The sequence below is a fragment of the Vombatus ursinus genome, unplaced genomic scaffold (genome assembly GCF_900497805.2).
Source record: "Vombatus ursinus unplaced genomic scaffold, bare-nosed wombat genome assembly UNPS02015255.1, whole genome shotgun sequence".
In the NCBI taxonomy this organism is placed as follows: Eukaryota; Metazoa; Chordata; class Mammalia; order Diprotodontia; family Vombatidae; genus Vombatus; species Vombatus ursinus.
Window position 1 is genome coordinate 16,017,990 of NW_020955033.1, and position 25,644 is coordinate 16,043,633.

General features: G+C 35.2%; 1 pseudogene; it reads left to right on the top strand.

The window, feature by feature from the left end:
• Positions 1-12,504: 12,504 nt before the first annotated feature.
• LOC114031751 lies at positions 12,505-14,158 on the top strand (annotated as a pseudogene).
• The last annotated feature ends 11,486 nt before the right edge of the window (positions 14,159-25,644 follow it).

The following is a 25,644-nucleotide window of genomic DNA, read 5'->3' on the forward strand; positions in this document are numbered from 1 at the left end:
TAATTAAACGTTTGTCTGCATCTATGCCATAAGGAAAGTGATACTTGCCTAGCTGGTACAAGCATAATATAACAGTAACAGATAAAGAATGTTTGTGATGAATAAATAAAGTCTAGGTTATCATTGATCTCAAATGTCCAAACACTCTTGTGGCCTTCACAACATGTGACATCCCTTTGAAAAGCCCACACCTTTCTCCCATGGAGCCATTCATTCTGGAGCAGGAATTTTGTGGAGGTGCCAGGCTGACCTTTATTCTTCTTCTAGTATTGTTCTTGGCGTCCAGATTCCAAAACAATGCCACATCCACTGGTATCTTCATCCTTCCTTTTCTCTCTCCCCACCTCCCCTAATGTCCTCCTATTTTTCAACTCTCTTGAAGGTAAGCACTCTTTCATTTTGTTTGTATGTGTATGCCCAGTGCTTACTATAGTGTCTGGTGCACAGCATACACTAAAATACTTGTTTTCATCCTTCCTTGTTTCCATCCTTCCTTGTTTCCTTTCCCTAGATATTCATTTCAAAAGGCTAAACAGAGAGACTGCCTATCCAACTGTAGGCTACAGCCTGTACAGGTCACACTTTTATGGGTATGTGTGTCTCTGTGTATGTGTTGATGGATACAGCATTTTCTTCTTTTATGATGTATAGATCTTATTGTGAATGTTTCAGGGCTTGATCAAATAAATATAATGCTGTCTGAAATCAAGAGTGCTCCAAGATCTTTGTCAGCAATAGAGAAGCAATAATTGTTTTTTAAATTTTATTCAAGACATCCTTTTGACAGTTACATGTTCTCCATGCTTAATATCTTACTTGATGTCAATACTCCATGATTTAGTTAATAAAATTCTATATATGGTTATATATGTCATAGAGTTTTGTAAGATACAAAAACAAATAGGCAAAATATCACACTTGTGTTTTCAAACAGGAAAGCAAGCATATACTGATAGTTGTAGCTTTGAACACTACACACCAATGGATTTGGGGTGGGTAGGGGGAATGTAGGAATCAACATTTGTTTAGAAAAAGGTAAAATATGGCAAAAATATCATAAGAATACATATCCTTCTTCTCACTTAACTCATCACAGAAGAAATGGTTTGGATGACTAGAATTTAAGCTTATGGATTCCTTGATTTTTCATTCTCAGTATCTTGGAGAGGCAGCATAATACAGTGGTGTGGTAGCTAGAATTGGAACTGAGAACAGGGTTAAAAGTCTGGTTCTGTGACTTCCTAATGATGTAACCTTGGAAAATTCACTGAACTTCTCTGGGCCTCAAGTTCCTCAACTATGAAATGAAGGAGTATATTAAATGGACTTTAAAGCCCTTCCAGCTACAAATCCATCATCCTGTGCTCGTATGAGTTAGCAGAAGAAAAAAACAAATTAATACATCAGAAGGAATTGTGTTCTTTTTAAAAGTAATATTATTTTAATTTTAATCTGTATATGTATAAAATCTTCAAATATTAAATAGTAACTGGAAACATAAAAGAACTGAAAGATATAGCTAAAAGCCAGCTAAAACATAAAGGACAATGGGAACACAAAAATAGTAAAAATTCAAAGAAATAAGAACAAAAGGTAATAAAATAAATCCTCAAAAGTCGAGACTAGCAAAAATAGTGAAAATACCTTAATGGAAGTTTAATTATCATCTTAAAACCTAAAACCAAACTGATTTATGTGCATGTCTCTCTGTCTCTGCATATACAAGTATACATATATTTACTTATATGTATATATGTGTGTGTGTGTGTGTGTGTATTCATTTTTCCATTAAAGTCCTTAAATCTTACCTGTAAATATCAAGAAATGTCGGGTGTTGATTTTTGCTTTGGGGGTTAGCATATGGACCGGGAACTTTCTAGCCTCCTGAAAGGCAAGATTTTCTATACAAGAACACATTGCAAAAAGAGCCTTGTCACTGATCTCCTCCCTTTGTGAGTCCCAGACATTGATGCCTTAAGTAAAAAGGAGACATTGCAGACCAAAAAAAAAAAAAAATAGTAAGAAGTACATTGATGTCTCTCATTAAGGCAAAGTCATTATCTGTCCAACTGTCTACAAATTCTCATTCTCCTTGTGAAATGTGAGCCTTATGAAATTGAAAGAAGCTTGTGAAATGCAGGCATCTTTAATTAAATAAGATCCTGATAGGGAAACTAGAAGACAGGTAGCCATAATACCAGTTTAACCCAACAAGTTTCCTTCTAAAGCAGAGGTCTCCATTCCACCCCTCCCTAATCCTTTTTTTTTTGTGAGGCAATTGGGGGTAAGTGACTTGTCTAGGGTCACACAGCTAGCGAGTGTCAAGTGTCTAGTCTGAGGTCGGATTTGAACTCAGGTCCATCCTGACTCCAGGGCTGGTGCTATATTCACTGCACCACCTAGCTGCCCCCTGATCCTAAGTTTCTTACAAGAAGTTCCTTATACTAAAGGAATAACAATCTGGTCCCTATTCCTGCTGTATTAATATGTCAAGAACATTATAAAATATGTACAAATATGTGGATTTTAAATAGATGAGATAAAAGTGAAATAAATAATGTTTCTAATTTTAATAATAGCTAACATTAATATCATGCTATAATTTTTGCAAAGTTTTAAATATACTTTTTTTGATCCTCACAACAATCCTAAGAGTTAAATGCATTATTGTCCCCAATTTATAGATTAGGATACTGAGGCTGAGAAGTTAAGTGACTTCCTCAGTGTTACAAAACTAGAAAATGTATAAGGAAGAATTTAAATTGATTTCTTCCTGATTTTGAGTATGCCACAAAAACAGTTTTGCACTCACTAAAACATAATTAGTAATGATATAACTATATGTATATTCATATACATATATACCCAAGATGATTATGATTTAATATGCATCATTATTTTTAAACATTTTATTTTTACCTAATATTTACAGATGACTCCCACTTTGTGAGTTCTCTTGTAACAAAGTAAATAGTTAAGTAAAATTAATAAAATGATGACTTCATCTGAAAGTACATAAAACATTCCACATCTATAGCATGTCCACACTTTTCTATTAAAAAAATAACTGAAATCAATTTTCTTTTTCTCCAACATTATACCCTATTGGAAAAGAAAAGAAATTCTTCTAATAAATATATATTGTGAGCAAAACAATTTTCCTTAAAGGCTACATACAAATGTGGTTAGATGTAGATTAATGTAGATATAGATATCACTTTCTGCCCCCTAAATCCATCACCTCTTTTTATAGAGAGCATGTTTTATCATCTTTCCTCTGTGATCATGAATTGCCATTGAATATAGTTTATACAGATTTTAAAATTGTTTTTACAATATTTTTGGTATATATTATTCTGGTTCTGCTCATATTATATTTCATCAGTTTATAAATGTACTGAAAGTTATTGATTTTTATTATATTGATGTTATAAGTTGTTCCCCCATTTCTACTAACTTCTTTCTTAATTCATATATTTTAATATCTTTTTTTGAAATAATATATTTCATCATTTCTTATGGCATAATAGTATTATATGATGTTCCTATACCACAATTTTGCAGCCATTCCTCAATTATTGGGTACCCCATTAGTTTCCAATTTTTTATCAGAAAGAACTTCTATAAATGCATATATGCATATATACATACATATCATATGTAAGATATCATATATGCATAAGCTATATAAAATCATATATAAACATATATTTATAGAAATATGTATATCTGTATGTATATATGTATGTACATACCATTTTTTTTAACATTTACAACACTTCCTCCCTTTTTCTTTGATCTCTTTTAGGTATAGGCCTAGCAGTGGTATACCTATCAAGTTACTTTCCAGAATGATTGTACCCATACTTTCAGGTACACCAAGACTTCGTACTGCACCTGTTATCCCACAGCCTCTTAAACATTCATCATTTTTTTTTGTGGGGGTGGATCTCTGTCACTGGGGTGGATATGATGTGGCATTTGAGAACTTCTTTAATTTGCATCTAAATAAGACTGATTTAGAGTATCAAAAATATATATGTTTATAGATAAACTGTATTTGTTCCCTTGCATACTTTCTGTTCATATTCTTAAACTATTTATCAATTGATCAATTGCACTTACTCTTATGAATTTGTTTTCGAAGTCAATATATATCCTGCACTGTTTCTATTTGAGTTTGACATCACTGATCTAGTATGTTGATTGGTTTTTCCTTCTATTTCTATTCATCCTTGTCAATTCTCCATTGCTGTTTTACAGAATGGACTGCCTCAAATGTACCTGACATCATTGAGTTGTTGACCCCCTGTAGTGAATATTTGGATATTCTTGGATTATATTTTGGTTAATGGAGTTGACTCTTTGTAACACTGGACTTAGCTTCAGAAGATCTGTGTTCAAATTGCAGAAATGGGCTCTGAACTAGCTTCACTTTTCATTTCTGATCTCTGTATTTCTTCTCCTTAAAATGAGTAGAGTAAAGCTCATAAGGGCATTGAAAACAGAATGTTTTTGAAAACATAAAGCTGTATAAAAATGTGACATTATTATATTTTCAAGATTTAGTGTAAACTAAAACAAATAGCTTTGTGTCTTCTAATTTGTTCACCACCCATGATCTTATCTTACCACAGTAGTGACCAAGGTAATTATTTTCCATTGTTTCTTCTATTTCTAATAGAGTTTAAAGTAGAGAGTGACTGGAAACCATGATCATTACTCATCATTTCCCATTCATGTTTTTTTTAATTCAGGATTTGTTTTTAAGTGTATATATCTTCTGCAGCTGCTACAGTTTTTCTTAGAGCTATAGAAAGATGCTTGAGAACAAGACACAGTCATCTGTGAAAAGCAAATGGATGAGATGTTTGCCATCAATCATCATCTTGTTTTTCTAGTCAAGCACCAGAACAATGCCTTCAAGCAAGACATTCATGTGTGGGGGGAAGTCTGTGTCCCTTGTTGAATTCCTTTGTGGATGTAAATTCAGCATACATTTGTGAAATTCCCTTTTCCAATTTTAGGTCTCAAATCAAGCTGTATTTTTCATTGAATCACGGAATTGAAAAGTACCTCAGAGGTCATCTAGTCCCTAATTATCTGAAGAGAAAACATCTCTGTAACATTCACAGCAATTGGTTATCATCTAATCTCTATTTGGAGGTCCCCTTTGAAGGAAAAGTACAGACATTTACCAAGGCTGCCCATTTTACTTATGTATACCAATCAACCAATCAGTAAACATTTATTAAGTACCTATTATGTGCCAGACACTATGTTAACTATTGGGCATACAAAATGAGGTATAAGATAGTCCCTGCTCTCAAAGACCTTACAATAAAATGGGGGAGACAATATATAAATATGTGAAAATATAGAAACAATACACATATAAGCATCATATGGAAATACTTAAAAGAGGGAAAGTACTAGAGTTAAGAAGAATTGGGGAAAGCTTTTTGTGAAAAGTGAGATTTTAGATTGGGCTTTAAAGAAGTCAGGGAGTTTAATAGCTAGAGTTGGGAAGAGAGTAATCTAGGCATGAAAGACATTTAGAGAAAATGCCTGGAACCAAGAAATAGTGTTTGTGGAAGAGCCCCTGGGTTGAAGAGTACATGTCAGGGAGCAAGATGTATTGAAGATATATTGAAAGCAAGAAGATTGGAAAAGGTAGGATGGGAAAAGGTTATAAAGAGCTTTGAATGCCAAACAAATTTTTAAATTTGCTCCTGGAGGCAATAGGAAGTCATGGGGGTTTATTCAGTAGGAAGGTGAAATGACTGAGCCTGCCCATTGGGAAAATCTCTTTAGTGATTGAGTGGAGGTTGGATAGGGGTGGAGAGAGACTTGAGGCAGGCAGACTCACCAGCAGGATGTTGCAGTAATCCATGAATAGGTGATATGGGCTTGCACTAGAGTGGTGGCAGTGTCACATAAAACCAGGAGACAATTATGAGAAGTGTTATAAAGGTGAAATCAATGGACTTTGGCAACGGGGATGGGAGATTGTAAAGAATCTAGGATGACTCCTAGGTTGCAAACCTAAAGGAACAGGGAGAATGGTGTTACCCACTACAGCAAGAGACTGTAGGAGGTGGATAGAAGTTTTAGGGGGAAATATAATGAGTTCCATTTTGGACATACTGAGTTTAAGATGTCTATTGGATAACCAATTTGAGATTTCAGAAAGGCAGGTGGAGATGCAGGGTTGGAGATTGATAGAGTGTTTGAGGCAGGATAGGTAGAATTGAGAATCATCAGTATAGGGATGATAATTAAATCTAAAGGAGTTGATGAAGTCACCCAGTGAAGTTGTACATAAAGAGAAGAGAATAGCCAGGACAGAACCCTGAGGTACTCCTATAGATAGAAGACATGATCTAGAAGAGGATGTAGCAAAGGAGACAGAGAAGGAGCAGTCAAATAGGTAGGAGGAAAACCGAGGGAGATTGATGTCCCAAAAATCTAAAGGAAAAAAAAGTATCAATTCAGAGAGAGTGATCAAAAGTTTCAAAGGCTGCAGGAAAGTCAAGGACAATGACAATGACAATTGAGAAAAGACCATTCATTGCATTTGGTAATTAAGAGATCATTAGTAACTTTGGAGCATATCAGAAAAGTGATCATCTACCCTCTGCTCAAAGACTTTTGGTAAGAGGGAAGTCACTACTCATTACCATTTTGGACAGCTGTAATATATAAGGATTTTTCCTCACCTCCAACCTAAATTTCTCTCTATATAACTTCCACGCATCACTTGTAGTGATGTTCTTTGGGGAGAATATTCCTATTGTTCTGATTGGAATATATGGTAATCTCAGTAACCCCTGAGCAGAAACTTCCTAACTAGAATGACATTTCTTTTTCCTCTTAAAGAACTGGATAATTATCCTAGAGAGAATTGCATATTCTTACAATAATTTGTTAGGGCACCAGCAGCTGTTCATTTTCCTCAAAAGGTACAGTTTCATCTTCTATGGAAGTTGTTTCAAATATAATATATAGCATGGAAGAATCATTAGTTCTCTATTTTCTCTATTACATTCTTTTATCCCCCATCTGCCTGGCACAGGAGAGAATTCCCTTCTTCATTTTCAGTTTTTTCTTCTTACTTATTTTCCTTTTGGAATCCTTTTTTTCCAATAAACTCTTCATTCTCCCTGATAATTTCTAGAATAGATGATTTCCAGTGAAATAATCTTCTCCTCTAATGGCAATACTAGCCTGCATTGTATATACTTGCAGATGTGTGCAATTTGACAGTGGCTGATACATAACTAGCTTCCCATCTCTACAATTCCTTGGTATTTTCCTCTTGATCTCCATAATTACTGGAACTCTTATTTTAAATTCTCTATGATTCATGCTACCAGTTCTTGGATCTACCTGACACAGCAATGTTCCTTGTTGCCAACTTTGTTAGTGTGGCTTGGGGAAATAAAAGGTGGTCCACTAGCATTTCCTGAGTAAGGCTTTATCTAGTACTGAATTGATCAACTAATGATGTGATTAAAAAGAGTTTTCCTTACTTCTGAATATGACATAACTTTCTTGCTCATTGATTTGCCTTTGATAAGCAACTAACTGATTCTTGCCAAAGTCACAGAGGAAAACATAAACTGTTCAAATTACTGTCTTGAGCCCATATAGAAATCTAACTTGCAATTACTTATCAATGTTCATTTTTTCCCTCTCATTTTCCTGCTGATGAAACTATAAATGCAGTCTCCCTGTATCATGCCTCTTTGCTGGCATTTTCTATACAGCCTTTGATATGATTGCTTTCCTTTATCTTTGTTATTGTTAGTGAGTCCTTGCTTTATTTATCTTTATACAATATGGAATTACAGAATAGCTACTACTTTTGCACAGGTGGTTCCCACTACCTCAAATGCATATCTTACTCAGCTGCATCTTGTAGAAAGCTAGCTTCTTTCAAATCATAGCTCAAATGTTAGCTCTCACATTAGGCCATTCCATATTGCTCCAGACACTAGTATCATGAATGCCTCCTATATTTACACATTCATGAAAAGGATATATCCCCTCAGTATCCTTCCCTCCTTCCACCAATTAGAACATAAGCTCCTTGAGGTGAAGGACTTTACCATTTTTGCATTTGTGTCCCCAGAGGCTAGCAAAATGTCTGGCATATAGTATATGCTTAGTTAATGCACATTGTTTGATTATTTATTACTATAGGTTATAACAAATGATAATCATATTTACTTGAGAAGCATGTTAGAAGGTTGAGAATACTCCAAGTTAATAATTGTAATTTTCAAAAATAGTTTTCTTAGATGATAGTTATTAAACCTAAATATGATTGCTGTTAAAGAGGAAAATACAGTGGTTCTTTCTTCAATTATCTTTATGCTTTGTGGGAAGCTACTGTTCTCTTCAGTGTTAAGTAATTGAAGAATTCAAGGACAAGAAAAGAATTCACTCTAACTTGAAAGTGCTTTTGTTCATTTGTAAAAGCACATGCATTTCTTTAATCAAGTAACCCCAGGAGTTGGTGGAAATTGGAAGTCCATGTAAGGAAACACCACCATCAGTGAAATGATCAGAAAGTGTAGGGCAATGATCCATAACTCATAATGGAGCAGAGCATACCAGCTGTGGGGTAGGATCTGACTCGGTTCTCTCTTGTTCTATTAAAACCCACCTGGGAGCTTCATCTTTCCAATGGGAAAGAGATGAGAGGTAAGTTGGAAGGAGATAAAGGAGTGAATGCAGCAGCACAGGAGAACCAAATCTTAGTCATGTAGAAATCTTCAGAGATACTCCAGAGACAGTGTGGAGGGAGGCATTTTCTCTTGCTTTGTTTTCCACATTTTTGAAACTCTGAGAGACAGAGTCAGTTTACAAAACTCTACACTGTACATTATCTTACTTTTAACACTTGTAACACCTGTCTCTTTCTAGAAAAGTCATGCACCTGACCAACATTCCCATTTGTTTGTATAATTTCCTTCTATCTTGAGAAATAATTATTTTCTCATTTTTCCTGAAAACATATATATGCAAAAAGAAACTTCCTTTCTATGTAGTTTATTTATGTGAAGTGACTGAACATTAGCAATCTAAGTTTACATGTTCCTTTTTATCTCAGTTAAATCAGACAGTTTTTCTTTTTGGTGTTATTAATTTGCCATGCTTTCCAAAAGGCATCCTGAACCTGAAATAGTTGATCAGATAGGTAGTAGCTAACTAAGTGCCAAGGAAATCTTCACACTTAGTTAATGTGGTCAATGTTTCAGATAATTCAAAGGATTGCTCTAGACCAATCCCCTCATTTTAGATATGAGCAATTAGAGACTCAGAATTGCCCAGGCTGGGAGAAGTAAGAGGAACAGAAAAGGTCAGAATCTATATCTCATAAGGCCATATCCAGTGTTCTTTCAACTACATTATTCAACATAGAGCATGTATGACCTTGCTCATTATACATGAAGCACTTCTTTCTGGCCTACTTCCTTAACTCCCAGTCCTACTGGTGAGCTAGGTCACCAGAGGGTAGCTGTCTATTCTCCCCTGAGGGATGTAGAGGTAACTCTGAGGGGCTAGGGTTTCTAGGATATGTAATTTCTAGGATAGGTAATAATCTATGAGTCTCCAGTGGTATGCTTCTCATTAATTGTGAACCAGGAGCCTCATTTAAGTTTTAGACAAAGGTTGTATGCTAAGAACAATTGATAGAAAATAGCCACCAAACTGGGAAACTCTTCCACTGTGCACACAAGGTACTTGGTATGAATGTGCTCATATTTAAACTACAAAGATTGTGAAGTATGTGTGTAGAGAACTCATAAGGCACAGGGGTATCAAATTCTAGCATAGGGAGACCTTTTCTCTCTTTGAAATGTGCTAATGAAATTCATTTTGGTTGTAATTCTCTGCTAGATTCTGAAAATCAATCCCTTTCTGGAGTTCGGGGTCAGCTTTCTCTTCACCGCTGGACTCAGACACTTACTAGCTGAGTGAGTTTGGGCAAATCACTTAAACCTCTGTTTGACTCAGTTTCCCCAACTATAAAATAGAAATGATAAAAGACCTACTTTGCAGGGTTCATATGAAGACCAAATGAGATAAATTTGTAAAAAACAAAAAAAAAACAGCACAGTATCTGTTAATAATAGGCAATATATAAATGCCCTTACACAGAATCTATCAATAGTAGTTGGTATATAAATGCCCTTACACAGAATCTATCAATAGTAGCTGATATATAAATGCCCTTACATTTTGTTTCTGTCTGTGTCCATATTTGGACTTAGCGTATTGCTTTCTGTTCCAGGTTGGATGCAATGTCTACTGCTTAACCTTTCTTTATGATGATAGGGTCAATAAAAATGATTGGAGAAGAGTGAGGTAGGGAAATAAGAAAGGAGAAACTCTTCTCCACCTAAGAGCATTTCCATCTCCGGAACTCGGCTGTAACTGGAATATTTCATTCTAGACTTGAAAACTTCAACTACTGGTATGGACACACTTGAACTGAGTTTACTAATTGGCTGAATGCTATTTCATACAATAATCATAACTGATCCTCCCATCCAACCTTATCACTTTCTTTCTCAATCTCTTCAAAGAGATGCATTCCTGGTAAAGAAATCAGAGAGATTAATTAATCTTATTTACTCATTTAAAATTTCATATTCACATAAATTGATTGTTAACTGATTGATTAGGATTACATAGTAAATTATCCCTTCCATAACTATAGCATGGTTTTGCATTCAGTTTTTAAAAGTGCATTTTAAAATATTCTAAAATAAATTTCCCTCAAAATGCATGATAGGTTAAGTAGAGGAAATAGTTCACAATGTACATAATAATATCATACTCTTACATTTCAGCCAAAAAAGACTATAAGTACTGTATTTCTCAAAGAACTTGTCTTTTCTATTTTGGTCTAGGAGGGGAAAAAAGGGCAATTAAAATAAATCAAAATGGAAGATCATATTTAAAAGTATTATTACATCTTCTTAAAAGGATTTTCCTGCATTTTGCTGCTATTTTATTAGAAGAAGCCAACAGCAGTGATAAAATGACAGAAAGAGCATTGGCCTGGGAGGCAGGAGGCACAAATTCTAGTTCTGGCACTTCCATTAACTAAGTGATCTCTGAGGATAATTTTAGCACTCTGGACCTCTGGTTTCCTCATGTGTAAGTTGGGACTGGACCACTAACACCCCTTGCAAAAGATAAGTTCTACAGATATTTGTACAGTCTCTCTTTTCATTTCTCCAGAGAGGTCACATTTTGACAAGGCATTACTCTCAGTTGAAGTCAAATGTAGGTCAAACAAGTTAAGACTCAAAGGCTCATGTAACTCTTTAGGAAAGTTTTATCTTTTCCCCTGAAATCAACTGCAAACTTAATTCTTGCCACAAAATCACCTATGACATCTTTGTGGAGGTTGAATCAATTTCCATAGGCTTTTCTCTCTTCAGAATTATTGCTTTTTCAAACTCTTCTCCAATTACCTTTGGATAAGATGAAAATAAGACACTATAGAGATCAATATCAGGTACTATAATTATTTCTTTGAGAAAAGCCTTTAGAATATGCCTTTCTCTTTTTCAACATGTTCCTCTTTCCTTCTACTCCCTTCAACTGACGTAATATTGAATGATTCAGAGGAAAATTCATCCCTTCACTCATTTAGACTTTCTTGCAAACAAAATAATGAATTAATTCACTAAATTATTTAATATTCTTTAATTTCTACCATGTGAAAGGAATTGAGTTGGCCATGGTGATACCAAAGCAAGCAAAGAACAAAAGGTCCCTGCTTTCAAGAAGGACTCTTTACACTGTATTGGAAAATACAACATCTATATGGATAAGTAAACATAATTTGTGAAGGGAAAAATCACTAATAACTCAAGGTTTAGGTAATGCCAGGAACAATACTAAGCATTGAGAATACAAATACAATCACAAAAGACATCCGCTGCCCTCAAAGAACTTGCATTTAATGAGAGAAGACAATGCACGAGGAGAAATAGAAAGGGAGCTTTGAGGATTGACACATATGAGGATACATAGTCTGGAAACAACGACTGGAAAGTTACGTATTATTTGTTCTAGGCAAGATGAGGGAAAACCTCATTTATCAAAGCACAGGGAAATATTTTAAGAGTCCATTGGGATTGTAGGTAGAGAGGGGAGGTGAGAAGGATGACCAAAAGGCTGTAGGTGGAATGGTTTCAAAATGGTGGTCCAGTGCTTTATTCACTGTATTGTGCTACCTGGTTGAGCATGCCAAAGTTTAAACATATTTTTTCCCATAAGAAGGAAAAGGATCTAAAGATCCCGTCCACCTGGCAGGTTAGTGCCCAGAGCTAAGGGAGCACAAAAAATAAGGCAGTTCTACTTTAAGAAAGAAGCAGAAATGGAGATATATCCTCCCCTAGGAATTTGGGGCCAACAACAAAAATAAGTACATGAAGAGAAGGCATCTTTTCAAGGAAGAACATTGGGTATTGAGTGATGGCTAAGCCAGTTGAATATAACATAGTTCCAACTCCACAGGGCACTACTGCTTCTCATCGCTATCCTCCTAATGGGGCTACTGCAATGTATTGCTTGCTTTAGGCTGATCTTTAGTTGGTGTTCATTCTCAAAAAGTGACCACTATTTTGAGTGTCTTTGTGAGCAGCAGGTCAACCAGACAAGCAATGCCACAGGGCAGGCAGGATGAAATGTTCAGGATTTATAGTTTTCCCATCTTTCCCCTGATTTCCTTCTCAAAAAACTTCATGATATTCCCCAAAAGTTACATCTTAGACCATTTTGGAACCACCATGGAACACTTCGTTGCCCTATTTCTGTATGCAGAGGCCACGCTTCTTGTGGCTATCTCCTCTGTAGCTAAAGCACTGATCCTTTCTGCTGTTTTCCCAATGCTTACTGTTGGAGGTCTTCTGGCTATCAATTTGCCAGTGAGGAACCTATTTGGCAAACATCAATCCACTATAATCACCCTCTACAAGGAGACATTAGATCCCTTCTCTGCAGTCTTCCTTGTTAGTAAGCTTCTATATAATTGGGCCTGAGTCTCAGGAGTTCCTTCTTCATCCTCTGTACCTTCAGCATCTAGCATCTCATCCATGCTTTCTTCTTTATGTCCAGGGAAATCTAGTGGCTTCCAACTACAGTATGTCATAAATTGTTCAAGGGGAACTAATGGATTTCAAGGAAAGGAAGATGAAAGAACCAGGAAGGAAGTGATGGAGTTGAGGTAGAAAGCCAATGCTCTCTCCCCAGCTCTCCAGCAAGAGATATCCAAGGGGCAGTTAGGTGGCGCAGTGGATACAGCACTGGTCCTGAAGTCAGGAGGAACTGAGTTCAAATCTGGCCTCAGACCAAACCTGAGTTCAAATCTGGCCTCAGACCAAACACTTGACACTTACTAGCTGTGTAACCATGGTCAAGTCACTTAACCCTAATTCACATACACACACAGTAAGATATCCAAGACTGAACAGAATAGTTGTCCTTCCTTTTTGGAGCTGTGAGCAGTCACAGTGATTCTTTTGGTACCTGATCTGGCTGTCTTTGATGTAACTGTGGCATTATTTTTTCATTGAGATCCTCAACCCTGTACTAAACCAGCTGGCCCCACAGGGACAAGGATAAAGTCAGTACCTATACAAGTATCTTTGACATCACTCAGCTCTTTGGGGTACTGTGTGCCCCCTGAAATAGATTCATGTTTGACCACCTTAAAAATGCAGGCAAAAGGCAAGAGGAGCTTTTCCAGGCTAGGTGGCAACCTATTTTCACTCTACTTTCCCATTTTTGGCCTGATGTGTCTCATTTTCTCCATTTGTGCCTCCACTCCTGTACTCTATCTTCAGTATTTCAACTGCCTCCTACAAGTTATCAGTCAGTCTTTCCTATATGGATGGAATCCTACTTTTCTCACTCTGACCTTTTTTCCCAGATTTAAGGGACAATGCTCTCATCAGTGCTCTCATTCCTGTAATTCCCCATCTTCACCCTCAGCAAAGGGTCACTCCAGGAGGACACTTTGTATGAAAACAAACAAACAGACAAAAACTTTGTTACCTATAATGCAGGAATCAAGTTACTGGAGACTTCTATAAAGTCAACCAACAAAGAAATCTTTAGACTACAATGATATTCAATATTATTTTTAGGAAAAAAAATGGACAATTAATGTTATCCTTGAATTTGCAATTTGCTAGTGTCCCAAAGTTTAAGAGTTTGTTAGGGAGTGTGAGGCAGTTCAGATGAAATTCCATAGGCCATAGTTCTGTTAGCATATGTAGCACTTAACTACCTGATTGCACTGATTAGTTTCTCCATATGTTCCTTTACAGTGATGCCTGTCATTCACACACAATACATATATGATATATACATATATGATATATACACATGTGCACATACATATAAATGTATATAAATACACACATATATCATATATACTTATATATAATAAAAACTTTCTAGAGCTATGGGAACCAGATGTCTGCTCTATGAAGGAGATGACAATTACACTCAACAAATTCAACATTTACTAAGTGCAAAACACTAAAAAAAAAAAAAAGATAGATATGAAAAAATTCTCCCTGGTATGAAAGATCTTACATTCTTCTGGGGAAAACACAAATAAAGTGTTAAGTAAATAAAATATAATATAAGGAATCACAGATCTAAGTCAGAGATATGGAAAGCATTCCCTACTATAGGATATGTTACAAGGTTTAAGCTTTGAAGGAAGCAACAGAGTTGAGTTAGAGGGGAGAAGGGTATTCCAAACATGGGGGAGTTGTACCTTGTTCAAAAGCGAGGTAGTAAGAGATAGAATACAGAGCTTAGGGAAGAACAAGTATGTCAGTTTAGCTGAAAAGTACAATGCTTAAAGGGAAATGATATGAAATAATTTTGGAAAGCTATGTTTAGCCAGATTGTGGAGGTTTGTAAATGCCCAATTGGAGAGTTTATATTTCATACTATAGAAAACAAAGACTGTTCATTTTTTTTTCTTTCTTGAAGTCCTGAATACTCCCATTTTTCCTTCTTCTCAACAAGTAATAAGCAGTCAACAATCAGCATTTATTAAGCATCTACCAATGTACCATGTGCCAGCACTATGCTAAGTAATGGAGATACAAAGACAAAAACAAAACAATCACCACACCCAAGAAACTTACATAATAATAGGGGATACAACATTTAACTAAAAACAGAAATAGATAGGTAGATAGATAGATAGATAGATAAATAGATAGATACACATACATATATACATACAATATAAACACATACATATATACATATACACACATAAAAATAAATCCATAATTTAGTAACTTTAAGTCATCTTACTAAGAAAATTTAGATTATTATATATGAAATCCCTAAACTCCCCTCCTATTAAAACTTTGAATGCCTTTATTATCTTTTTCTTACCTGCCATCTCAGAGGAAGAGCTGGCCTTCTGAACTCTTGAACTAGCCCTTCCTTTTTTGTTTTACCTGTTCTCGCCATCTTTTATATCCCTTGTTACTCTCCCCTCAATTATTCCCTGTCTCTCATGCATATTTAATCTCTGCCCTGCTATCAGTTCCTTCTTCTAAATTTACAAACACAGCCATTTCTTTCCTATTCAAGTGAATTCATTCATTTAACTTTGTGGTAACTTCACATATCACATTCTGGCTTTCACTCCTCTGTAGAGAGAATAGTCCCTACTTTGTGCCAGGCACCATGCTAAGCTCTCTACAAATCTTATCTCATTTGATTCTTACAACAACCCTGTAAGCTAGGTGCTGTTATCCCCATTTTACATTTGAGTAAAATGAGGCAGATAAAGATTAAGTGACTCACCCAGGGTCATGTAGCTTGTAAGTGTCTGAGGCCGGATTTGAACTCAGATATTCCTGACTCCAGGACCAATACTCTATTCTCTGTGCCACCAGATGCATTTCTATAATTCCTTTTGAAAGAACAATCTACATTAGCTACTTCAATTCCTCACTGCTCATTTACTTCTCGATTCCTTTCCTTCTTACTTGCATTCCTGCCACTCTACTAAACCATCTTCCTCCAAAGTCACTAGTGATTGTTACTTCATTGACATCCAAATGCATTTGGAATTGTAGAACACATCTTCTTTCTCTGTAACCTCCGCTTAGTTCCATTGACAAGGTAGTCAAGAAAGATTTTCCTTGTTTATCTTATTGTCGTGCTCCAATTCTTCAAAATGTCTATACTTTAAGGTATTGTTTCAGATTTTCTTTTCTCCCTACAGTATTTCCTTTGGGGACTTCATCTATTCCCACATTCTTTGCTATCTCTGTGAAGGTGATTCCCAAATTATCACCAATCTCTTCCCATGTATCAAAGCTACATATCTCCATCTATAAGTTATGTCAGCACAGAAAACATAACATGTCTAAGACTGTACTCATTTTACCTTTAAAACCTTTCTGCTGTGCAATATCTCTATGTCTTTTAAGGCATCAGAATTCTACCAGTTTCCCAAGCATAGAATCTTTGTTACCTTTCATTCTTCTTCCCTTCCTCACCCCACAATTCTAATCAGCTAAAAAAAAATACTAATATTTCAACTTTCATAATACATCTTCTATTGAACTTTTAATTTCTACTTCCCCAACAACTTACAAAATTTAGGCCCTTGTTGCTATAAATTTTAATGAAAATCTCTTAAATCTTCATCCTATCTCTAATTTTCCATTTATTGCTCTGTTCAAATCTCTTCTAGATTTAGAACATTTAATGATTTACTATCATCTACTGAGTTAAGTATAAATGCTTGACAGGAGGACCTTCAAGAATTCAATCCAACTTACCTATCCAGTTTTATATTATCTTATTCCAATTCACATACTTTATGGTTTTATTTGGACTAATCTTTTTTTCTCCATTCTTGTTCTATCTTCTCCCATTTCTGTGTCTTTATCCATGCTCGTGCCTGGAATAATTGATGACTTGATGAATAGGTTATAAAATATTCACATGTCCAAATTCTAATACACATCAGTGACAATGAGTCCTTTAAAATTTTTGGAAAAAAAAACTTGATATTTCCTTAAGTCTTTGTCTTTCTGCAGTGCTAATACCAAGCAATGAGTTTCCTGAAGTAACCAAAATAGAAAGAGTGAGTTGCAGCATCAATACTAATTATATTGTTATAAATGCAATTACAATTGTGATACAAAACTCAACCTCCCATTTAATAATATGATACTATTATGCCATGTGCATAATATATGCATAAAGTAATTGAACAAATTGAGTAATACAAGCTTCACAAAAAATAATAGGACTGATATTAAAACAAAGCCCATTAGGAACTAATCAAGTTCTTAAAGGAAAGAATTTGAAAAAAATCATATTTAATAAGTAAGCCTTTTATTTTAATTAACAATTATTAAAATAATTTCTATTGCTGCTAAAATGAGACTTTGCTGAAGGTTGAAAACTAGTGCACATCTTTTAAAACCCAACACATTTTAATACTCTTATTCTAAATCCCTATTTGGGCAGATTATATGGTAGAAATATGGACACCCCTATAAACTCTACGCATGCTATAAAGTACTATAATTATTATCAGATAATTGCTTTAGCTTTTTACTGAATGAATTGGGACAGATGTAATTTTCCATTTAAAGATTTTTTTCTGTAAAGTTCATTTCATGTTCAGAAACAAACTCACTACAGGCTTAGTGGCAACATGTCTTTCTTGTCTTGAACATTGGTGCCAAGAGTGAGATGATTGTCAGAATGCATGCACCGACAGACAGGTAGCTTTCTTCCTCATCCAACAGGCCCCATTTTTCAGCTGGGGGTGGTAAGAGTGCTCAGGCCTGTGGGATGAACAAGGAAGTATCAAGAATGTGACTGATGAGTCCAAAATGAGAGGAGCCCTAGAGACACAGTGGAGGAGATTCTTCTCAAGTTCCAGTCTGTACTTCAGAGGATTTTTCCCACCTAGAAAGATATGAAAGTCTGAAATCCTTGCAAACCAGTCATGTACCATATCCTTTGTAATAAGCATCCACTGTTAAGCCACACCATGGTTTTGGGTGAAAAAAAAAAGCTGTCATAGACCAGAATTTTTTTATTATTAGTAATGAATTAAACATTTATTTTTGCTTTTCCTACATTATATCTTGCTGATGCTAGTGATAAAAATGCAATTCTTGGGCTATTTTCTTTATTTGGGGAGTGGGAGTCTAAACCCATGATACAATTGGAATTGAGAAATCTGAGTATGAAAACTTCCTCCACTATACAAAACAGAATCTTTGCTACAACTTAAAGCAACATCTATGTTAAATCTTAATGAGCTGCTTGGAAACATTAAGAGGTTAAGTGACTTAGCTGGGGTCACACAGCTAGTATTTGTTGACGTGAACGCAGATAGACCTGTCTCCAAGAGCAGCTCTTTAAGCATTATAACTCTGATTCTCACTTAGGTCAATAAAATTGTGAAATGCTATGCAGTCTACCAAATGCCACACAGCTTTGACCAGCTGTATTTCACAATCTAAATTTGGTGTGACTGTCCATTCAAGCTATTTTTCTTTTTAATTTGGAATGTCCTTTACCCCTGCTGTTCTGCTGTTTCCCCTTCTTAACTCATACCTTTTTGTAGATTCTTTCAAGTCATATCTCTTCAAGGAAGCCTTCACAACAATGAGAGTGGATTAAATTATCTCCTTCCCTGCTCTTTCTTTTAGAAATACTGAGTGAATTTTAAAATGATCACAGTCTGAAGCCTATGGACTAATCTGAAAAAAGACCTTATAAGTCTTTAATTATCAATTCCAGAATAATTTCCTGCCCCCTCTTTGTTGATCAACCCAAAAGGCAACTTCCTGAAGGAATTAAGACAATGATTGGAACGTACAAAAGACCTTGATAGATACCCATTGAGCAGATTAGGGGAATCATGATTAAGCAAGAAGTCTCTTTGGTTGCTTTAACTAATGGAAATAACTTTGGATTTCAACTTTGACCACCTGGAAAAGAGAATCCTTAAAGGGAGTAAATGGACCAAGATTGGTTATATGACTTAAGGACATGATACTCCAAGGGTATGCTGAAATATAGGTAAATACTTTTCTATTTAATAAAGTGAATCCTAAATGATCTGACATTAAACACCTTAACTATGTTTTATCTCATTGTCTTTTGCCCATGTTTTCCATCTTCTGGAAAAGGTATAACTTTAGCTCTGAAATGGCTTGAGTTAGAGGAGTGTTTTCAGAGTCATGAGGTTACTCTATCTTTGCTTCTAGGTTTCTCTAACAATAAGACAATTCATGTGGAGGAACAAAAGGTCAAGAATTTTGTAGGAAGTTGAGGTCTAGCAAAGCAGTACCATAAAAATGTTATTGACTAAAAATGAAAAAAAAATGGCCATTTGAACAAATTATATGCATAAGACATAGAAGACATAAATAGTAATAATAATATGGTGTTTGATAAAGTGAAGAACTCCAACTACTTGGATGAGGTAACATTATTCAACAAAATAAAAAAAAATTGAGAAAAGTTATTACGCTATATTTCAAAGAGAATTTTAAATGGATGTGATCTAGATATTAAAATCATATCAGAAAGAGACTAGAGAGAAAGAGAAGAAGCTGTTCACCATTAGAAAGAGAAAGAATTATTTTAACAAAAAGAAGAATAGAGAGGGGATCACAGGAGACAAAATTATTTTTTTCTTGTATAAACAAAATCACTGCAGTCAGACTTAGAAATGACATTCAATTGGGGGCATTTTTGTAATAATATTTTCTCAAAATATTGTGATATTCAAGATATAAAATGAATTGATTCAAATATATAAGAAGAAGATATTTTTCCCAATGTATAACTTATCAAATGATATGAGTAAACAACTCTCAAAAGAAGAAAGAAAAGCTACTATTAACTACATTTTCCCCCAAGTCACTAATAACAATAGAAATGCAAAGTAAAACAACTCTGATATTTTATCTCCAACCTATCAGAGTGGCAAAGATGGCAATAAAGGGAAATAACAATGAACAGCCATATGGGAGTATAGGTAAGCTAAGACACTGTTGGTTTACATAGGATATGGCCAATCATTCTGGAAAATAATTTTAACCCAACAAGAGACAAGGCATATAAAAGAGTTTCAAAACAAAAGGAAATGGACTATATACATTAAAAAAAATTAATAACACTTTGTTTTCTTTAAAAAACATTTTTCAAAGGGACTATGCATCAGTTGGGAAATGGCTGAGTTATTTATGGAATATTAACACAACAGAATATTATTTTCTTTTAACAAATAACGACTGAGAGTGGAGGGAAAGACAGAGGAGAGAGGGAGGAAGGGAGGGATGGAGGGAGTGAGAGAGGGAGAAAGAGAGAGAGAGAGAGAGAAACCTGAGAGGATTAATATGAACTAAAGAGTTAAATGAACAGAACCAGCAAAACAATTTATATGGTGATGATAATATTTTAAAAGGAAACAACTGTGGAAGACTAAAGAATTATGATTAGTACAATTTTGATTTCCCAAATTTTGACTGAGAGCTAATGGCCTAGAAGTGCGAAATGAGAATTATATTTTCTAGCCCAAAGCGTGAATTTGCTTTGTTTGACTATACTTATTTGCTACAAGAAAAGACAACATTGGGGGGCAGCTAGGTGGCACAGTGGATAGAACACTGGCCCTGAAGTCAGGAGGACCTGAGTTCAAATCCAGCCTCAGACCAAACACTTGACACTGTGTGACCCCTGGGCAAGTCACTTAACATCGATTGCCCCTCCCCAAAAAAGAGAAAATACATTGATATTTTTTTTCCTGGAGGATGGATTTTAGGGGGGAGTGAAAAGAAGAAACAATGATATGTAAAAACAATGAAGAAAAGAAAAGAATGTCAAAGAAATTTTTAAATAGTTCAGAGAAGAGAGCAGCCCACCAGATGGGGTAATGGAGGAATAGTGGTAAACCTGTAGTGTAAAAATTGAAACAGACTTTTACAAGAGCCAAATGTAGTAGATATTCAAAATTTCATATGCATTCTTTTTTTCTGTTTCCTTGTATAGGGAAATATATATGATTCTTGATATTTGCCAGGTTGTTAATATTAAAAGGAAATTTCAATACAAAGTTGGCAATAAATGCTTGTTGATTAATTGCACAATAACATACTTTATTTCTCCCTGTTGAATTCTAAATAATTCTTTTTTTATGTTTTTTTTTTCTTTTTTAGTGTTAAGTCTGAGACTATATTGAAACTCAGGTCCTCCTGACTTCAGGGCTGGTGCTCTATCCGCTGTGCCATGTAGCCACCCCTAAATAATTCTTGAAAGTTCAAAGTAAATGCCGCTTCCTTTATGAAACCTTCCTTAATGTACTTCATCTTTCTCTCTTCCTTCTTACATAGCATTTTGTTCATTTGTTATGCTTCAAAGATGTTTTATTTTAGGGTTTTTAATCATTTATGTATGTGTTATGTTTCCCCCACGTTAAACTGAACACTAGATGGAGGGAGGATCACATCTCCTTTTAACTTTTAAATTAGCCTAGTACCTAGTATGGTGTTCTTCACCCAATAGGGATTTAAATAAGTATTTGTTGAATTTTTCTACCATTGAAATACCTTGAAAGTTAGGCAAAGTTTGTTTCCAATAGTCAAAAACAGAGAAGGCTTCTGAACAGGGAAATTCCATGATAAGAGCAAGAGTTTGAGAAGATTCGTTAAGGAAGATGGTTTGAAGCAAGAAAAGTTTCCTCTCAAATGTTAGAATGATGTTGAGAAATTGTTTACTTAGGCTAGGACTAAGAAAGCTTTTCCTGACTTCCTGAAATATAGTCAGTCATTTAAGGTTAGGAAATCAGGTAGCCAGCAAGATATAGTGATAAATAAATTTCTTTCTTTGAAGAGAAATGAATTAAAAGAGAAATTGTTCTTAATTGTTAGGCAAACAAGGCAGATTTATTCTTAAAAACAAACTAGAATTTCGTATACAAAACACAAAAGGCCAAGCCAGGCCAATCATTCAAAACTGAAATTGACAAACAGAGAACATAAGGAGTCATTAAGATCATCCCTAAGCTGAAAATGTCTGCTCTAGTGGTTTATTTAATGTAGGGGTGTATACAGTCCTGAGGCTTTGGATATAGGGAATGTTAATCAAAAGAAACCAGAGGGAAAATAAAACAAAACATAGTATCAAATGCAGCATGCTGGCAGTGGAAGCAGGGTGGGAAATAAAAGTTAAAAGTCTATACAGGGAGTTTGGGAGGAGGCTTACTAAAAAAATCTTTGATCTTCCCAGAAGGGAAGGGAATAAATATTTACATAGCACCTACTAAATACCACTCAGTGTGGTACTTTAAAAAAAATCACCCTCATTTGATCCTCACAGGAACAACCCTGTCATATAGGTCATATAGGTCCATTTCTCAGTTGAGGGAACTGAGGCAAAAGGAAGTTAGATGGCTTGTCCATGGTCACACAAGCTAAGGAAGTATATGAGGTCAAATTTGAACTCAGTTCTTACTGCCTCTAGGTCTAGCACTGTACCTACTGTGCTACCAGCAGCCTCTGCTGTCCAGAGAAAGTGATTTCCTTAATACAACATGATATCATTTAAAAGGAGCACATAGTCCAATGAAGGGACAACAGGCAAATGACTATATCCATATCAGTTATATATAGTGTAAATAGAAGTTAAACTCAGAAGAAAGGTTCTAGTAGTGGAGAGGACCAGGAAAGACTTCCTGAAGAAAGTATTATTTGAACCGAGATTTGAATGATGTCAAGGAACCCCAGTTAGCAGGAGATGTAGCTGAGAAGGGAACTCTTTCCAGACATGGGAATGCAGACAGTAAAAAGTCACTGAGTTGGGAAATGGAGTGTCACGAATGAGAAAGAAAATGAGTGTCACCAGAATGCACAGTATGTGAAGGGGAGTAAACTGTAACAAGACTAGATGGGCTCCTGTTTATCAGGTAGCAGATAAGGCTCCCCTGGGGAGTTCACAAAGAAGAACATCTTTGTTTCCTTTTCTTCAAATGTCTATTACCATTGCTGACTGCTTTTCTCATTACTTCTCACATATTTGTATTAATCTGCTCACATCTTCCTGCTTGTTCCCTGTCAGAAACACTTGCCAAATGGTACTGGGAGGTTAAGGACCAAAGTGTCTCCTTTTAGACTACACAGTGATCCGTGTCAGTATTGTGGCCTCATAAAACCATAGTCTCACAACTAAGGTACTTACTGGGATACATAAAAGGAGTTACCCACAGCACCATGTTTATAAGGAGGAGACAACTAACCAAATCGGGCAGGCTAAGAGGGAATGGTGAAAACTTGATAGTTGACCAGCTATTCTGAATCTAATTTTGAAGTCGAATGGAAAGAAGGAGTATTAATAGGGTAGAAAGGAATGTAGAGGGTTTTGAGGCTCTGAAAAAGAGATGCTGTATTAACCAAATGTGCTCTAATTATTGCCAATTATAATAGCCATTATAGTTATCATAGCAATTCCTTATATGAGCTTACCTGACTGACATCTCACAGAGCAAGACCACTATAGTTTGAAGCCTTTTGTTCTTAGCATTCACAGCTGCCTAAGAACAGGCATGGCCATTTTCCCAGTAATATGAAGTGGCCTTATGCCCTCTACTTCTTCCTTCCCTTATACGATGCCATTAGCAGTTTCTGTGTGACAGCCAAAGGCCTGTTAAAAGGTAGAAATGTGATTTTGATCTTTTTAGTTTCTCACTAAATTACAGAATTAGTTCTCTGGTTGGCAGCTGCTGACAATTTTATAACAGTTTATTTTTCAGTTCCTATCTGAAAAGCACCAATTTATGGTTTAAGGTGCTCGTTTCTATCAAGACAGGACTCACAGTGGTTAGACAGGTCACTCTTGAAAGCACTTGGTTTGCAAGTGACCTTCATGTTTGGAATTTGTTCTTCAGAGCAAGGGAAATATTAAATATGTTTTAATTTAATTTTTATTTTTGTGTAGGCAGCTTCATTAAAAGAAAATTCAGCCTTCTACCCTCTGGGAATTAACATTACTCAAAGAAAAGTAATTTCTCTCAGATCCTACAAAATGAAAGCTTTTAGAAAGGGAATCTTTCTACTTGAAAATATCATAGTTAACACATAAATACTCCCAAAATTAGGGGCTCAGAATGGCATATTTGAAAGGCAATGGCTAATGCAATTTTTCATTCACCTATGTTTATTTTTCCACTGACTTTTATTCTTCTACTTATTTATTTTTTAGAAAAATAAAATATACTCCTAACAGAATTCTTAAAACCAAAACACAATGTGTGCATGTTGGGGGCGGGGCAGGGATGAAATATCACTCTACATAGAAAGAAGACCTTGACAGTTAGCATTTTCCTAATGCTTTCCTTACATATCAAAACTCTCCTTTCTATATTTAATTTTTTTAGAAAGCAAATTAAATACAATTTTCATTTTTGCACTTAAGGGTTAAAATTTGAAAAAATTATGGAATAAAAAAAACACATTTATTACCCTAGTTTGTAATGACATGTGTTCACTGTGTGTTTTGTATAGAGGTTCTGATATGACAATTTTCTGAAATATTAATGTTAGTAAAAAGAAGCAAAATCATAGACTTTAATATGGCCAACTTCATGCCATATTCATTAGGTTTCTCTCTGACATTTTTACAACTTTGCAGGCTCAAACAGAATGGATACATGTATTCACTTTGGTAAACTGAAGTAAAAACCTGTCATTTGCCATGATATTTAAGCTTCATAGGGATAATGATATTCTCCCTAGGATATCTTGGTATCCTATGGACACTTAATGAACACTGAAACAATATGCAGGAATAGGCAAATTACTAATAAGGGTAACTAATTTAAAATGATATTATAACATATGTCATCAAGTAGTGGGGTTCTAGGGAAATAGGGAGGCTTAATCTTTATCTTCACTTTTGACATTTTTCAATTTCATTTCTGCTATCACCACCACCACCACCACTACTATTACTACTACAACTATTTATAATTAGAAACGATATGGTATCATTTATAGAAAGCTGACCTTCGACAGTGACCCTGAGCAAATCACTAATGTGTTCCATGCATTAGGTAATTCTTTAATTCTTTAAATTGGAAATCTACTGCCTTTCCCCATTGATGGAGTTCCTCATGGGCTCTTACATTAATAAAACTTCCCATCCCCTCGATTCCTTTTCTTTCTCTTTCCTCTCTTTCCTGTCCCCCTCATCCTTCCTCTTTCCTTCCCCTCTATCACTATTTATCTATATTTTGTATTAATAGTGTTTACATTAAAACATTCTATGTAATCTCATTTTATCCTAGTAACAGCCTTTTATGATGAGCAATATAAATATCCTCATTTTACATATGTACTTTACTGCAGCTTATAGGCTTAGGGTATATTAAGTGGTTTACCTACGGTCACCACAAGTATTACAAGATGAAACTAGAACTTAACCCTACCCTTTTTGACCTCAAGTCTAGTGCTCTTTCCATTATCATATTTCCTCTCAAATGGAAAAAAGGGAAAGAAAGAAAGAAAGAAAGAAAGAAAGAAAGAAAGAAAGAAAGAA